Below are 11866 nucleotides of genomic sequence, written 5' to 3' on the forward strand. Positions count from 1 at the left end.
ACAGCTTTTCCATATAAAGGAAAACATATTATTAGGTCATGGCTGACATTTAGTAGGAAATTCACTCAAATGACTTACCACTTCATACCCTGTAATTTGGTATGATTCTTCTTTTAATAGCACACTGAACAGATGCAGATTTCCCATTTACATTCAAAATGACAGCAAATTCTCTTTCCACCAATATGGCTCTTGTGAAGGATAAGGAAAGAAAAGGTGAGTGTTCTAGGGGACCACACAGATCTCTGGCCCTGGTTCTGTCTCATCATTCATTCCTCTGCCTCCATCTGCGCTCTATGCCTTTAAGAGCCCCTTCCCTACAGTCCCTTTATATCACTTGAAGTTCTATTCTTTCCTCTCTCAGCCCCTAAAAATGTGAATGTGCTTATCACTTAATAGATACAGATGGATACATGTGAAATAGACAAATTTTAATATGAAGAATCTGAAGAGATCATCCAATTCTCAGGCATGAGAAAGATGACCCTTCTCCCTTTCTATCACTGTAACTCATGTCTTCACGCATCCATCCATTTAAGGTTTGCTGTGATGTTTAAATGTATTTTTAAAGTATAAAAGAAATATAATAGACCCTAGATAACTAATTCCCATTCCCCCCTATTCCTTTCCCCCAACTTACCCCCACTTTACCCAGAGCTCTCCTCTCCTTGAAAACAAATTTTGAAGAATGCCCTTGAGGGATGTGTAATACCCTACTGATTGCTAAATTGACCTTGAAACATTTTTTAAAGACTATGTGGACACATACCCTTTGTTCTCATGGCTTTTCATCTTCATATGAGTATAACCAGTAATACTTAACCATCTAAAGTTTAAACCTTCTCTGAGGATTAAGTTGAAGCCTTGAAAGTCTTCTTTTAGAAGATAAAAGACAACAGTCTCCTTCATATAATGTCCCTCTTCCATCAAGCATTTTTTATAAGAACATTAACATCCTCAAGTTTAGTAGAAACAATTTGATTCAAAGGAGAATTGATTTCTGCAGATGGTCCTCAAATTCTGTTGCAGCTTTGGAAACATTCTTCCCAAGTAACCAAAATGACTAGTCTAATGTGAAAAAATTAGAATTCAGTTTTGCCACAGAAAAATGTAGCAAGAGCCAAGATCTTACATTTCTGCAGAACTGGAATTGAGAAAGAATAGCAGGTCAAATTAGGGCGCCACATTAAAATATTTCTCAATTGTGTGGTAGCTCATGTAATTGTTGGCAACTATTTGCTCCCTACCCTGTGAGAGAATTACACATCTTTGTTGTTTGCTCTGATTCCTGTAAGACGGAGCAAATCTCACTGCCCATAGTCAGACTTGGCCATGGACTTGATTGGCCAGTGAACATCAGCAGAAATGACAGTGTGCTTACTCCATGCAGGAGCTTGTTTAAGAGGTCTGCTCTTGCTTTTTAATCTCTACCTAAAGAATAGCATATCCTTGATGGAATGCTCCATTAGCCTGGATTCCAAAAGGAAGACTCATGGAAAAGAGCCATATGGAACCTAGCCTTGGCCACAGCTGCAGCTGCAGGCAACCAACAACAACAGGGGCAAGCTTCAACCTGTGCACAGAGGACATGCATGTTATTTGCCACTGAGATTTGGGGGATGCTTTTCATCACAGAACAGATGATTAATACAACAAACAAATCATGATGTGTTTATCCCAAGAATGGGGAGACTAGGTTTCTGTGTTCTACAAAAAGGAAAAAGAAATGAACATTTATGGAACTTTGTTCAAGGCCAACTACTGTTCTAGGAGTTTCACAAAATTATCCACCAACCAGATGCCCAGAAAAACCTCTTGGGTCTCATCTATGACCTCTAAGTAAGTTTCCAGAGCTGGCATTCTATTATGAGTTGCTTACTAAAGCCATTCAGAAAAGTAAGATTCACTACATAATTTACAGTCACTACATTTCAAGAGGGTAGATATCTGGCCAAGATTAATCCCTATGTTTTTTTCATAATATGACTGATGTTTTAATGTACCACCAATTATTAGCATGATTTTCAGAGAAAATCCAGTTCACTAATGTTTGAAACTTTTTATTTCAAACCCATTTTTATTTCCTATATTCACCTACTTGTTGCCTAACTACCAAAAATATTAGATTCTTCCATTTTTAAGGGCAATCTCCACTTAAATTTTAGCTTCCTTTTATACTGCCATCAATTTCATTAAGATGCCTATAAACATAATGATAATAATGTGAATCTCACCAATAATTTATCTGTGCCAAAAGTTTGTAAGTGATAATCGAGATATCACCAAAAGATTTCAATTCATCAGAGTCTAGTATTATTAAAGATCAATACCATCACCATTAATGAGACACAGGCACTGTTCTGGGAAAGGATATATATCCAGAGTTTGATAAATGGACTTCAAACAAACAGCCGAAATAATTTATCCAGGCTAAAAGAAAGCTTTTAAAGGCTGGCAAAGTCAAATATAATATTCCAAAACAAAATTTTCCTATGCCTCTTCTGATTTGAAAAAAAAATTGTAGAGAGATACCATATACATCCTCTAGTGATGTTAATATTTTTAACCATTTTTATTCAACATTTTAACTATATGCCTGTTGGATAGAAAATATATCTATAAACGTGCCAATCTTTTTAGTTCTAGGCAAAGAATAAGATGTTGGGTGAAAATTAGAAACACAATATTAGAAAAAATATATGAAGGCTATTTTTTCCCCAAAGTACCTTACTAAAATTCACTATGAACACTCATGCACTGTTATATCTGCATATGAAATAAAGACACAGACTAGAAAATAAAAGAGGTAAGTTCAGGGAAGGGGATTATGGGTGATTTGGTTTATTTACCTTTTATTTTTATAATAATATTTTTAAACAGTTACAAATAAATGCTGCTACTAGAATCTTATTATATCTTAATTTTAATATCCTATTTATATGTTAATTTTAGTAAATCTAAGCAATCCATGCTTTTTTCAGAAAACATATACATCACAAGGAAATAAAAAAGAAAACAAAAAGCATCCATAATCCTACAAAAATTCTAAATTCTTTGAGTCTTTTGTGTCTGTGCATATTTATATGAATAGAGGAAAGAAACAAGAGTTCCACTTCAAGGAAAGAATGATGCATAGTGTCAGAACACCCATCCTGTTGAGAACAGCTAAAAGATGGACAGTGTTTTAAAATATATACTTGAGGGGCACCTGAATGGCTCAGTCAGCTGAGCGTCCATCTGACTCTTGTTTTCAGCTCAGGTCATAATCTCACAGTTCGTGAGTTTGAGCCCCGTGTCAGGCTCTATGCTGACATTGAGGAGCCTGCTTGGGATTCTTTCTCTCTCCCTCTCTCTCTACTTCTCCCCCACTAATGCTCACCTTCTCTTTCTCTCCCTCGCTCCCTCTCTCTCCCTCTCAAAATAAATAAATAAACTTTAAAAAAAATAAAATATATATTTGAAATATACGTTGGCCTCAAAGAACTACCAAGACAGTGAGAAGAGGTGAGACAAGATTTAAGAGAAGAGGGAAACCAAGAGGGGTAATCCAGAACTTAGGGCACTTTTCCCCTTGAGGCAAACTGCCAGTTCTGAAAATGAAAACAACAAATGAGAGGCTAAGAAAGTGAGCACAATAAAATAAAAACTTGAGTACACAGCATCAGAACAAGGAGGGACTTAGTAAATAAATACCCTGTACTTTAAGTGAGATTCTGAAAGGGCTTAAGAGGAATTAGGAACAGAACAGCCCTCACAAGAACTGAAGCTCAGATTTGAATCTGGTCTCAGTTTCTGATGGGATGAGATTGATTCTGTTCAAATGAACTGTATACAAGAGCCAGAGGAAATCTTCCCAGAACAAAAAACATTACCTAGAGCCCAAAATTATCTCTAAAATTTTTCTTTTTTTTCCCCAATATATGAAATTTATTGTCAAATTGGTTTCCATACAACACCCAGTGCTCATCCCATAAGGTGCCCTCCTCAATACCCATCACCCACCCTCCCCTCCCTCCCACACCCCATCAACCCTCAGTTTGTTCTCAGTTTTTAAGAGTCTCTTATGCTTTGGCTCTCTCCTACTCTAACCTCTTTTTTTTTTTTTTTCCTTCCCCTCACCCATGGGTTTCTGTTAAGTTTCTCAGGATCCACATAAGAATGGAAATATATGGTATCTGTCTTTCTCTGTATGGCTTATTTCACTTAGCATCACACTCTCCAGTCCCATCCACGTTGCTACAAAGGGCCATATTTCATTCTTTCTCATTGCCATGTAGTACTCCATTGTGTATATAAACCACAATTTCTTTATCTAAAATTTTTCATAAGCAATGCCTGGCCTTCAATAAACAAGAAAGAAAGAGAGAAAGAGAGAAGAAAGAAAGAAAGAAAGAAAGGAAAGGAAGGAAGGAAGGAAGGAAGGAAGGAAGGAAGAAAGAAAGAAAGAAAGAAAGAAAGAAAGAAAGAAAGAAGGAAGGAAAGAAAAGGGAGGGAGGGAGGAAGGGAGGAAGGGAAGGAGGGAGGAAGGGAAGGAGGGAGGGAGGGAGGGAGGGAGGGAGGGAGGGAGGGAAGGAAGGAAGGAAGGAAGGAAGGAAGGAAAGAAAAGAAAAGAAAAGAAAAGAAAAGAAAAGAAAAGAAAAGAAAAGAAAAGAAAAGAGAAGAGAAGAAAAGAAAAGAAAAGAAAAGAAAGAGCGAGCAAGCAAGCACGGGGTACCTGGGTGGGTCAGTCAGTTAAGCATCCAAACTCTTGGTTTTGGCTCGGGTCATGATCTCACAGTTCATGGGTTCAAACTCCACCTTGGTTGGGCTCTGTGCTGACAGCTCAGAGCCCGGAGACTGCTTCAGATTCTCTGTCTCCCTCTCTCTCTGCCACTCCCCTGTTTCTCTCTCTCTCAAAAATGAATAAACATTTTTAAAAAGGAAGAAAGCAGGTAAGAGGGTAAGATTTATCTGCAAATCAACAAAAAAAACACAATGGAAATAAACTCACAAGTGATACAAATATTGAAGTATCAAAGACCAGATAAACTATTATTATGTTCAATCAATAACTGATGGATAAAGATGGAGAATTTCAGAGAACTGGAAACCAGAAAATAAATCAAACAGAGTCTAAAATTAGAAAATAAAACATGGTAAATTGACAACAGGAAATTACATGCAACTGAAAAAACAATTAGTGAAGAGGTCATCAGAGGGGAATATACACCCTGAAGCATGGAAAATCAAAATGAAAGAATTGAGAAATGATCCTAAAAGACATAAGGGATAAGGAGAAAGTGTCCAAGCATAAGAGAAAATAAAGCAGAAGGGATATTTGAAGAAATAATGGCAAAACTTTTCCCCCCAAAAATGTCAAAACACCAATAAGTGCTACAAACTCCAAGAAGAGTAAATACAAAGAAAACCACACCTGAGCACACCATCGTCAGACTACTGAAAAACAAAGAGAAAGAGAAAAAGCTTCAAATCCATTGGAGGAAAAGAGATGTATTACCTTTAGAAGAACAACTGAGGCACCTGGGTGGTGTTGAACTCTTGATTTCAGCTCAGGTCATGATCTCATGGTTTGTGAGTTCAAGCACCGCATCTAACTCTGTGCTGACAGTGTGGAGACTGCCTGGGATTCTCTCTCTCCCTCTCTCTCTCCCCTGCTCGTGCTCTCTCTCTCTCTCAAAAAAAAAAAAATTAAAACAACAACACTAAAACCATCAGCTGATTGTTCAACAAGAAAGGGAAAAAAAAGCAAGAAGACAATGTAATGATATCCTCAAAGTGCTAAAAACAAAACAACAAAACACCTGCCTACACAGAATTATTTATCCACCAAAAATATCCTTCAAAGTTTAAGACAAATACATTTAATACAAAAACTGAGAGGATGTGTGACTGGCACAAATGCACTCATGGAAATACAAAAGGGAGTGCTTCAAGAGAAAGAAAAATCATCCCAGAAAGAAGAACTAAGATACAGAACAGAATGCAGAACAATGGAAAGGGTAAAGTATGTCAGTACATTTAAGTAAACATTGACTAGAAAATAACAGGAACAATATCATCTGGAGTTTAAAAGATATCATTAATAACCTTGACATTAGTAACACATAAGACATGAGGGGGTTACTCTGCCCTCTTTGCATTTCCCAGAACTAGTAAAGGTAGTACTACATACAATACTTGAATAAATATTTTATTAACAGAAAGATGGTAAAATAAAAGAACACAGACTAGTAGGACAAATAAGTATTAAGATAGCTTTATACCAAATATATAATTAATACACTGAATGTGAATATATCAAATACATAATTTTAGAAAAACTGTCAAACTATCATCACAAATAAGCAACTCAATTACATAGAAAAGATACCATCAATAGGTGAGGTTGGGAACAAAAGGATGGAAAATCATATATGCCATGCAAACACTCACTAAAAGAAGGCTGGTATATCTTCACTACTGTAAGATACAGCAGATTTAAAGGCAAGAAACATTACTCTTCATATTACAAATTTTATCATCAATTTTTTTGGATGTTTTATGATGGATTTTTTATGATGGCAAAAGCATAGATCTAAAGGGAAAACACAATGCCTAAATTTGTATGATGAATCTAAAAATACTACGTAAAGCCAAAAACTGGCAGAAATAGAAGAATAGAAAAATCCACATCATGGTTAGAGACTTTAAGACATTCTTCTCAGTAACTGAGAGAAAAAGCAAATACATCATCAGTAAGGATACAGAGCAAGATTAACAAAGGACTTAGTGGACAGACAGACAACAGAGCACCAACTAGTGTCAACTACACATTCTTCTCAAATACCACAGGATATTTACCAAATAATCTCAGATCTGGGGCAAAAATCAAGTTCCAACCAATTTTAGAAGATTTAAGTAACACATGTCATGTCCTGACTAACCACAGTGGAATTAAAACTAATAATTAATACCAAAAAGATAACTAAAAAATCCCCATATGTTTGGACATTAACCAATGCTGTTCTAAATAGTTCATGGGTTAAAGAAGATAATGAAAATGAGAACTATTTGAGATGAATGACAATTTTTTTAATTGCATATTCATTTTTTCCAGATGAAGAATTAATGTCACACTTAGAAGGACATTTATGGCTTTATGTGCATATCGGAAAATTGAGAAAGGCTAAAAGAAGAGGAAGAGGAAGAGGAAGAGGAAGAGGAAGAGGAAGAGGAAGAGGAAGAAGAAGAAGAAGAAGAAGAAGAAGAAAAAGGACATCAACTACAGTGTCTACAGACATTAAAACATAAGGAAATATTAACAACTTTATGCCAAAAAATTTGACATAATAAATTAAGTGGACTAATTCCTAGAAAAATATAACTTAGCAAAAGTATCAGAAAATCTGATAAGTCCTATAACTATTAGAGAAATTGAATACAGCTTGGTATTTTTTCCATACAGCAATATATTATAAACATTTCCTTATGTCATTAAGTATCCTTGTTCAGTGACAGAGGACATTTATTACAATATAGTTATAAGATTGGGGTTTCATTTAAGCTTTATTAATTCTTAACCATGTGACCTTTGATAAGTTATTTAACCTCTTTATACTACAATTTTTAAAAATATGACCTAATAGGTGAGACATTACATTTACTTAGTACAATGTTTTGAATCTAGTAAATGTTTGATAATGATAGCAATGAATATTGCTAATGAAAAAGGCATGGTAGCCTTTTTTCCCCTCTTACAAATGTTGCAAGAAATCCTTATCTACTTTTACACACATCCCTAATTTCCTTAGAGTAAAATCCTGGACATGAAATTAATGGATCAAGAGATTCATGACACATAGGGTCCAACTGTCCTTCAGAAAAGCTGAATCCGCTTACACTTCCATAAACAGTAAAAAAAAAAAAAAAAAAAAAAAGTACTCATTTTCCTATACCCTTGGCCACGTGGATATTATCCTTTTTTACTTTTGCCAATTTGGTAGGACAAAGTGGTTGATCAGTATTAGATTCATTTTGGATTATATTTATTATTTAGTAAGGATGAACACTTATTAGATCTATTGACATCTGAAACTGTCCCTGCATAAATGGCCATTTCATACCTTTTACCAAGGCAGAAGGAAAAAAGGAAAACTGGGGCACATCACACAGTAATGGCAGTCAAGCGGTTCCAAAGCAAATACCTGTTGGTTTTCACACGGAGGGTAAGGAGAGACAGGAGAGACAGGCCACTGCAGCTTGGCAGATGGCATGTTTAAAAAGCAAGGGAACTTACTTAGGAGGCTTGTCTTGGCTAGCTGCAAGACAGAGAGAGCTCCACACCTGCCCACCAGATTCTTAAATTTACATAGAGGTTTTAATGGGGTTCTGTCCTGTATAACACTTGATGTTCCCAACAGCACCTTACTCTCTCAAGCCTGCAGCCTTGAAAAGGGCTCCTGCTGTGGGAAGTACGGGCAGAATGTACATGCCAGGGAAAGGGGAGGGAGGGAGTGAGGAGCCTAAGATAGCCCACATCCAGCTCCAGGGTCAGCCAGCAGTCATGATGACCTTCTCCAACAATACCATCCAAAATATTTTAGATAGTGTTTCCTTTCTAGGGACCCTAAAAGTTTTTGCACGTAGGTCGCCTTCTTGACAGCCCTTCTTTCTTCCATTTTTCCTCTAGGATATTTGTAGTATTTCAGACTGACATTACAAGAGTTTGTTGCTCACCTTTTTTTTTTTTTTTTTTCAACGTTTATTTATTTTTGGGACAGAGAGAGACAGAGCATGAACGGGGGAGGGGCAGAGAGAGAGGGAGACACAGGGAGACACAGAATCGGAAACAGGCTCCAGGCTCTGAGCCATCAGCCCAGAGCCCGACGCGGGGCTCGAACTCACAGACCGCGAGATCGTGACCTGGCTGAAGTCGGACGCTTAACCGACTGCGCCACCCAGGCGCCCCTGTTGCTCACCTTTTAATTCTGTTTACATTTATTTACTTTCATTGTCATTTAATAAGGAAAGTAATAAGGCCATGGATTTGTCTCAGCAGTTTTGGTCATATCCTGTGGGTTCTTACAGGGAGTTTTTTCATTGTCAATTTTTTTGCATCTGCAATGTATTTTTCTTAGTATCTGGATTTAGTACATAAATATAGAAGAGAAAACAAAATCAGGACAGCACAATTACCAACTCACATTATCTGTTAGGTTTTGTTTCTTGGATTAATTATAGAATATTAAACAAAGAACATAAAAACCATACCACGAGGATATTCTCAACTAGAATAACTGAGTTTTTTCCAATTCAAAGGTTAAAGAAAAAATAAGGGAGCAGGGAGGGTATATAGATTCTAAAAGGCAAAGATTATACATATTCACTATCAGAAGTGGTATGTAGTTGAAATGATATTGCACCCATGATCAGATAATGCTTTAACATGCCAGATGTAATCCATAACACACAGGTCTCAGGAAATGAGATGCCAGGCTGCAAACACACAGCCTGTACTTGAGTCGTCCGCAATTGCAGGCAAAAAACGTATCACCACAACAAACTTCCCTGAGGTCTGTTTTACTAGGACCAGAAATTACCTTCATTATTAACAGTATATGCAGCATTGTTTATACTGTAGCATTGACAGTTTAGAAATGATTGACATTTCCAAAAGAGCCATCTAAGAAGAGATTTTGAAATCATTTGAATTGAGGACAGCCCATGGCTTCTTGTCAAATGAAGCTCCTATTAAATACAAGAAAACCCAAAACAAGGCTTGTAAGGATGCAAAACTTACTGAACTGATGCTGAGGCACTGACTGAACCAAGGTACTTATTGGAATTTTACATTAAACATTTTCAGGTGAAAGCTGCATATAAAATCTGTGCAAAATATGAGAAAAACAGGCAACCCTGATTTTGCTCAATCATATATGTCAATGTTTATCAAAAAGATTGAAGTTATGGGGCGCCTGGGTGGCTCAGTCGGTTAAGCGTCCGACTTCAGCTCAGGTCACGATCTCATGGTCTGTGGGTTCGAGCCCCACATCCGGCTCTGGGCTGATGGCTCAGAGCCTGGAGCCTGCTTCAGATTCTGTGTCTCCTTCTCTCTCTGCCCCTCCCCCATTCATGCTCTGTCTCTCTCTGTCTCAAAAATAAATAAAAATATTAAAAAAGAAAAAAAATTAAAAAAAAAAAAGATTGAAGTTATGCCCCACCCAAGGGGGTACAGTATTCTTTCTTTTCCGTGGCGGATACGTTCTGAGACCCCCACTGGGTTCCTGAAACCCCCAATAGTACCAAATCCTATATATATTGTGTTTTTTCCTATACAAACATACCTATGATAGAGTTAAATTTACAAATTAGGCATAGTCAGAGACTAACAATAACTAACGATAAAATATAACACCCATAACAACATACTGTTGGGTCTCCTGGGTGGCTCAGTCGGTTAAATGTCAGACTCTCCATTTCCGCTCACGTCACTCACCATCTCACGTTTCCTGAACTGGAGCCCCACATCGGGCTCTGCACTGAGAGCACCGAGCCTGCTTGGGATTCTCTCTCTCTCTCTCTCTCTCTCTCTCTCTCTCTCTCTCTCTCTCTCTGTGTCTCTCTCTCCTCTCTCCTCTCTCTCTCTCTCTCCTCTCTCTCTCTCTCCTCCCTCTCACACACACACACAAAATAAACATTTAAAAAAAAACCAATATCCTGTTACAGTATACGCTTAAAATATACACTTAAAACAATAAAAGTTATGTGAATGTGGTCTCTCTCTCTCTCTCAAAATACCTTATTGTACTTCACTCACCCTTCTTGCGATGACGTGGAGATGATAAAAAGCCCGAGTGACGAGACGAAGCGCTGAAATGCCGTGAGTGACGCCGTAATTGTGACGTCACTTGACGCTACGTCAGAAGGAGGAGCATCTGCTTCCAGACCAGGGAGGAGGGCCGAACCGAGCGGAAAACCTTGGAAGGCGAAACCATGGATAAGGGGGACCACTGTAGAGTACAGCTGTAAGAGCTTGGCAAAGCAAAACACCAAACAACAGACAAAATACACAGCTGCAAAAGGGAGATTGATTCTAGCCTCTGTTTTGGCACAAGTGACCCTGTTCCCATCAAAAACATCACTAGAAGAGTCTGAGTCACTGGTTTTTTTTTTCAAATGCCACAGAGAATTTCTTTTTTTTTTTATTTTTTAACGTTTCTTTTTTTGTTTATTTATTTTTGAGAGAGACAGAGACAGAGACAGAGCACGAGCAGGGAAGGGGCAGAGAGAGAGGGAGACACAGAATCCGAAGCAGGCTCCAGGTTCTGAGCTGTCAGCACAGAGCCTGATGCGGGACTCGAACTCACGTACCGTGAGATCATGCCCTGAGCTGTAGTCGGATTTTCAACCAACTGAGCCACCCAGGAGCCCCCAGAATTTCTTAACATCAGCATTTTCCAAACTGACTTCCCAAAGAATCCTTATAACCCATTGCACATTTAACATTGGCCCGGCAAACACCATTTGGTATATATTTTATAGAAGAATGTTTATTGACATGCATACATTTCCAAGTAGTCCAACACTATGTATAAGATAGTAACAATTGTGTTATTATATATTGATACATTATTTATCTAATTATATATCTAAATATATGTAAGATATATAGTATATATTTTGTTATACACACATACATAATTTCTTCATTATTCTTAGATTCCATATATGCAAATTTGTCTATTTGCCAAAATGTACTTGTAACACCAAAATTAATACTAAGGGAACTCTTGCAGTCATTCACTGACCTTCAAAAAGGGAAGAAAATCTTGAGTTGCCCAACATTTATGTTGTCAATTGAGGTTAAACAGGCGATCATGGTTTACTT

The 11866-nt window shown here is 37.4% G+C and overlaps 1 protein-coding gene across 3 annotated transcripts in view; it reads right to left on the minus strand.

The window, feature by feature from the left end:
- PLPPR1 (phospholipid phosphatase related 1) overlaps positions 1-11038 on the minus strand; it is a 590773-nt gene extending 579735 nt beyond the window's left edge. For all 3 annotated transcript variants that reach the window (XM_027039558.2, XM_053204867.1, XM_053204866.1), the window contains exon 1: positions 10796-11038. The gene's annotated coding sequence lies outside the window, so the exon portion shown is untranslated. The remainder of the gene's footprint in view (positions 1-10795) is intronic.
- Between the last annotated feature and the right edge of the window lie 828 nt (positions 11039-11866).

The sequence above is a fragment of the Acinonyx jubatus genome, chromosome D4, assembly GCF_027475565.1.
Source record: "Acinonyx jubatus isolate Ajub_Pintada_27869175 chromosome D4, VMU_Ajub_asm_v1.0, whole genome shotgun sequence".
Lineage (NCBI taxonomy): Eukaryota > Metazoa > Chordata > Mammalia > Carnivora > Felidae > Acinonyx > Acinonyx jubatus.